Raw genomic sequence first — 6,599 nt, forward strand, 5'->3', positions numbered from 1 at the left:
AGCAAGGTATAAAGTTAGCGGGAAAGATTTTTCATATTTCCCATCTCTTTTTCTTTTCAGCTCTAAATTCTAAGAGATTATCTTGTTTTATCTTTAAATTATCAACTTGATCTTTTTCCCCATTAATCTTATAACTGAGCTAGTCCGTACAAGTTTTTTTTTAATTTTGCCATTCCTTCTTCAATTTCTGTGTATTCTTTCTCAAACTCTGCTTTCTCCTTTTACATAGCAGTCTGGTTTTGATAGGCACAATAGTTTCTTAAATATCTCTGAGGATAGTCTTTAGAGTTTTAAAAATTCTCTTCTGTCCTCTGAATTATCTCTTTTCTCCAGGATCCATTATTGTTTCAACTTTAGTCTTCCATTTCCCATCGTTTGCTTTCCTCCTGTGTTTGGTGAGCTGTTCTATTCACATTCATCAATGATGGGTGACACTAGGTAACACAGGGAACTGAGCCAGTTTTTCTCTCTAGCTGGGTGGGTCCCTTTCTCCAGTGGGCTCTCCCTTGAAATCTGACAGTGGATAAGTGGACAGCTGTGTGTTTCCAGGCAGTCAATATGGGTGAGGAGCCAAGAACTGTTTCAAATATCAAATTATGAAGGACATTTTAGTGTGTTTTACCCCTGGAAAACTTCCTCCTTCCTCCTCCTCCTTCTTCCTCCCCCTTCCTTCTTCCCCCTCCTCCTCCCCCTCCCCTTCCTTCTCCCCGTTCTTCTTCCCCTTCTCCCCTTCCTCCTCCTCTTCTGCATTCTTCTTCTCCTTCTCCTCCTTCTCCTTCTCTTCCTTCTTCTTCTTCATTTTGTTTCGTTTTGTTTTACAAGTCTACAGTTACCTTAAATTCTATGCTATTTTGGTTCAGAGTAATCTCTGTAGGAGCCTCATGCAAGCCCACTGTTGATAAAAGCAATTGTTTACCTTGGGCCTAAGAGTAAAGCAACTGCTCCTCACAGCCCCAATTTAGGGCATGGAAGAACAGTACTAACAGGATCCTGTATATAGTTTGCAGGTCTTGGTGCAAAGCAAAAATGCAGGGTTCCTTGTTTAAAACTTATTAAAAATTTCAAGACAACATCAGAGCATTAAACCAAGTTGAGGCTGCTTCTAAGCACAAGCCCTTTGCCACTATACAGATCACACGCCCACGGAGACAGCCCTGACTCCCCACTGGGCATTTCACCAAGTTCTTCTACCAATACATATCCTTAAACTCTTTGCCGTTATATTTTTCTGTGTTTCTACTCTTGTGCTTTTTCCATCAATACACCACCTTCTGCTTTCTATCAATCAGGAGTTCTCCAGATCTTCTGGTTTGCTGCTGATGGTACTTTCCCTCACTTTCCAGTGATTTTCTTAGTCTTATTCTTTTGTAAACTATATTTTCTATTATTTTGGAACATTGAGAAGAGGAAATAGATGTCTATTTGAACCAAAATCTGGTTTCTTTTAATGACAAACATTTAAGTGATCAGAAATATGTGGGTGGTATGCTGGTTTTAAAACTATCCAGTCCCCTATAATTTGTTAACCTTAGTTGTAGCCACCAGAGCTTAAGTTAAACACTAAAGTAATACATTTCTGGGGCACTTGAGAACTTCCCCTTAAAAAGGTTCACATTATTTCTTATGTGAACTCATTTTAAAAACAACCTTTGATATCAATTAAGTTCTCAGTCTTCAAAGTTAGGGCAGTTTCCCATTGCACAAACGAACATCACTTACCAGGAAAGTCAACTATTTTTAAGGTCCATTTTTCTTGAGCCAAGGGATGTGGTTTATATAGAGAGAGATAAATGAACACTACAAATCTGAGGGGGAGGAGAAGGAATTTTCTGATTTATTATTTTTTGCTTTCTATCTGCACATCTTTATAAACTCCACCCCATCAAAAGACAAAAGTTTGAGTGATACTTTATTACCTGGTAAAGCCCTTAAGTGAGAAGAGACTTTCATTTGTTTCTCTAACACCCACAGAAATTTTATTGAAACGATTTTTCAGAAAGTGTTCAGAGTCCTAGAACTTCCTTGTAAACAAACATATTTTTTTGAGAATTTTCTTTTGCGAAGGGCAACTATTTAGCTGTTTCTAGCTATATACTGTCAATTAGTGAGAAGTGGACTTGACTGATGAAATACGGCATGAGAACCATTATTTCAAGTCATTCCTGCTTCATGACTTTTGAAACAAACCACTGATTTCCCAAGCTTTTTTCTTGCAACTTCAGAGATGAAAATTGACAAGGCAAGCGAGACACAACAGTATCAAATTTTTTCTAGAAATAACACTATTTTCAATGGACAGAGCAAGAGCCTTAAGTGCAATCCACACCTTTTGATCCAACAATTGCAATTGTGGGAATCCACCCAAAAAATTATCAGAAAAGCAAGTTGTATACTAACGATGTCAATTTCCATTTTTTTTTCATGGTAAAAAATCTTAAGTGTCTGAATATGGCTCCCCTCTAAAACAGAGTCTGAGACACAGACTTGGGTGGGTGGCTTATTTGAGGGGTGACTCTAGGAAACAGAACAAAGGAGATGGAAAATTAGGAGAGAAGAAAAAAAAAGGCAACAAATGGTCTATCTTAAGCTCATTATATCTGTAGGGAACTAGGACCTGATCCTACTGGGAACCCTCTGAAGAACCTGGTATCATGCATCTCAGAACTGGGGACAGTGCCCCAAGCCCATAGGGTGTTGTCTCTGAGCTCTCATCTTATCTGAGCCTTCAATAGGCTTTTCCAACATTTTACCAGACCGTAGTTTCCCAGTGATGTGGTATATTGTAGTACTCATGGATCTTGTGGTCATGAGGCCATGGACACAGGTCCTTTTGCCCCTACTTTGGGTCACTTGGTCCAACGCAATGTAATGGAGAATCCATGTCAGTAAATCAGGTCCAGTAAGTCACAACACACTAGTAATGGCAGGGAATGTAAACCCATGTTGTGTTAAATAAAACTTGATCTAGATGAATGAATGATGAGCCTGAACTAAAATAGAAGCCAACTGCAGCAACATGGATGCACCTGGAGATTACTATACTAAGTGAAGTAAGTCAGACAGAGAAAGACAACTATCATATGATATCATTATACGTGGAATCTTTTTAAAAAATGATACAAATGAACTTATTTACAAAACAGAAGAAGACTCATAGACTTAGAGAACTAACTTATGGTTGCCGGGTGGGGGGGGGGGGGTAGATAGACTGAGAGTTTGGGATTGACATGTACACACTGCTATATTTAAAATAGATAACCAACAAGGACTTACTATACAGCACAGGGAACTCTGCTCAATATTCTGTAATAACCTAAATGGGAAAAGAATTTGAAAAAGAACAGATACATATATATGTATAACTGAATCACTTCGCTGTACACCTAAAAACAACACAACATTGTTAATCAACTATGCTCTTATATAAAATAAAAATTAAAAATAAAACTAATTAACTTTAAAATCTAAAAGATAAATAAACTAAATTAAATAGAAGCCACAGAGAAGCACCAAAACACGGAGGTGCCAGACAAGTGAGTAAGACTTCTTGGACTCAAAACCAGACCAGCCTGTCACTGAACGCAGCTATGTGCATAGCTGCCACCACAGGGAGCAGAAGAACCACCCCTCCCAGCTTGGCCCAAATTCCTGACCCAGAGAATGATAAAAAATAATAAATCACTTTTGGTTTGAGCACTAAGTTTTGAGATGACTTACTAGCAGCAAGAAGTCAGGAGCTCCTGCTTTTATGCTCTTGCAATGCTTTCTCTTAGAAGCCAGCCACCATGTAAAAAGCCAGAAGATACTCTGAGACCAACAAGCTATGAGGAAGCACAACCTGGCTACGTCAAGGGGCTCTGAGGAAGAGCTCCGGGGCTCCCTAGCCACTAGTCCTAGCTCAACCAGAAGCAATCATCCAGAAGAACCAGTTATGCAATCCACAGATCAGGGGAAATTAAAGAGCAAAATAATCATTGTTTTAAGCCCTTAAATTTTGGTGTGGTTTGTTACATCACAAAGGATCATGGAAACACATGGCCACTGCACGCATGGGCCCAGTGGCCAAGACTGACAGAGGCTGGCTGACATCCTCTAGATGCATCATCTTGTCCACCTCACGTCCAATGACTTCTCTGCCGTAGATGCTTCCTAGCAGACACTGTTATGAGCCCAAAGGCTTTTGTGCCCACACTCATAGGTCCATCCACTTTCCTCTTTCCCCAGATCTTTACTTCTCATGGTGTTCTCCCTCTGTTTGTCTATGTTTCTGTGTCCAAATTTTCCTCTTCTTATCGGGATCCCCGTTGTTGGAGTAGGGCCCAGTCTAATCCAGTCTAACTTAACACAATTACATCTATAAAAACCCATTTCTAAATGAGGTAACACTCTGAGGTTCCTGGTGGACATGGATTTTTGGGGGGACACGATTCAGGCCAGTACAGTCCCCAAAGATAAATAACTAACCAGATAACGCTGTCCTTTTGTCCACATAGACATGTGGCTTCAGGGACCAACCAGTAAGTATCACTACACACTTATCATGGTGTACATCATTGGATAACTGGACAATTGAAGTTTTCCCCTAGCCTGTGCCAGAGCCAAAGTGTAGTGCTAAACTGTGCCAAGAACATTCTCTAGTTCAATGGTTTCTAAACTCCTTTACCCACAGGACCCTCTGTTCAAATGAAGTTTTACTAGGAGTGTTCAGACAAATAAAACGGAGAAAATCCTCTCTGGTAGAAGTGGAGCCAGAAAGACCAGGTCTCCCCATCTGTATCAGATTATGAGGGAAGGAGCATCACAGAATATTACTGGAAATCTACTTTTCTGTTTAGTTCTGGAAGCAGTTGATTAGTACCACAAACACAGAGCAAAATCAGTACCGAAGGGCTAAAAGAAGTAAAGGGAAGAATAAAGTGAATTTATGAAGGGCTGGAGAGGAGATGGTTATGGCCACCTTAAGTGTCTGAGAGAGGGAAAGCCACAAAATAGCAATCTGTGGCCTCCTGGTAGCACCAGAGGTGAGGGTAAAAGGATGAACGGAAAAGGAAGGAAGGGCCTCCTTATACAATGATTTAGAGTGGCAGCTAGTGGTTTTTATGGCCCTATGATGGACTCATAGATGAAGCTCTAGAGTTTCCTGGGTTAAGTTTGAGGCAATTAGCTACATAGTGCAGGCAAGTTTCCACTAAATGACTTAGAGATCTTCTGTTTCCCAAATAAGTAGATAAACAGAAGACTTTAGTCTCCAGACTCATTAATCTAATACCTTCTGTGAGCACTCAGCCTGCACACAAGGCCAAATAAAAGCATTAGATATAAATAAATCAATAATAATTTATATCTTTTGATCTCTCCAAAGAGAAATGTTTATGTGTGGAGAAAAAAATAAATAAAATGACATTTAAAGGAAGAAACACCCCTCCCCACAAACCCACAGGCCATAAAAAAAAGTGAGACACTAAGCTATCCGATGTGTCTTTAGAGTCTTTACCAAAGGGGGGAATTATCTGTCAAGACGCCAAGGCCTGTGAGGCAATGGGTTTCGGTTAAGTTTTTCTCAAGTCCTGCTTCCAAGAAAGCGTTTTAATTTGTTGTCTTAAATAGTTTAATAGTTTAACCTATTAATTCTCTATCTTAGATCTAGCCAAGTCTGATACGGGGCAAATAGCTAGTTGGAAACAATTCTGATATCAGAATATTGCTAAGTAGTATAACAAGAATTTCGTGAGACCTGAATACAGAATATTTCGCCCAGTGGACGCTATGCCACCTGCTCTACCTGTGTGACCAGTGCTTTTCGGTGCCAGGGGCTGTCTTGCTCTGAGCTCCTATAATAAGATACCATAGGCTCAATGGCCAAAAAAAAAAAAAAAGACAAACAACAACAACAACAACAAAATCCCACCAAAAAAAAAAACAATTATGTCTCACGGTTCTGGAGCTGAGAAGTCCAAGGTCAAGGCACCCACAGACTCAGTGTCTGGGAAGAGGTGCTTCCTGCCTTGCTGGCGGCCACCTTCGTGCTGTTTCCTCATACAGTGGGGAGAGAGAGAGGGCCGTCTTCCTCTTGTTGTAAGGGCACTAACTCCAACATGGGGGCTTTACCCTCTAGGCTCTTCTAATCCTAGTTACCTCCCAAAGGCTGCACCTCCAAATACTATCACATTGAGCATTCGGGCTTCAGTATATGAATTTGGAGGGTCACACAAACATTCAGACCGCAGCAAGGGCTCTTAATCTTTTGAGGGTCATGCACCCCCTTGGAAGGCCAGTGAAGTGTATTCTTAAGTGCATTTTTAAAATACATGGAATGTATTTCTCGGGAGAATAGAAAAGCTACAACATACATGCCTATGTGTGTATGCACACACACATCCTCATCCACATATATGATAGTAAACATTACTTGAAGGCAGAATTCTGGGCTAGGGATCACCTCTGTCCCCCCTCCCCAAAATAATATAATGAAATACATAGACCACATAAAATTATAAGACCACCAATTACACTAAAATACATTTACCAGAATATTTAAATAAATTTGTGATAAGGCAACATATGTCTTCTGTATGTTTTTAATTAATTTTTACTGGAGT

This window comes from Hippopotamus amphibius, chromosome 3 (genome assembly GCF_030028045.1).
Source record: "Hippopotamus amphibius kiboko isolate mHipAmp2 chromosome 3, mHipAmp2.hap2, whole genome shotgun sequence".
Taxonomy (NCBI): domain Eukaryota; kingdom Metazoa; phylum Chordata; class Mammalia; order Artiodactyla; family Hippopotamidae; genus Hippopotamus; species Hippopotamus amphibius.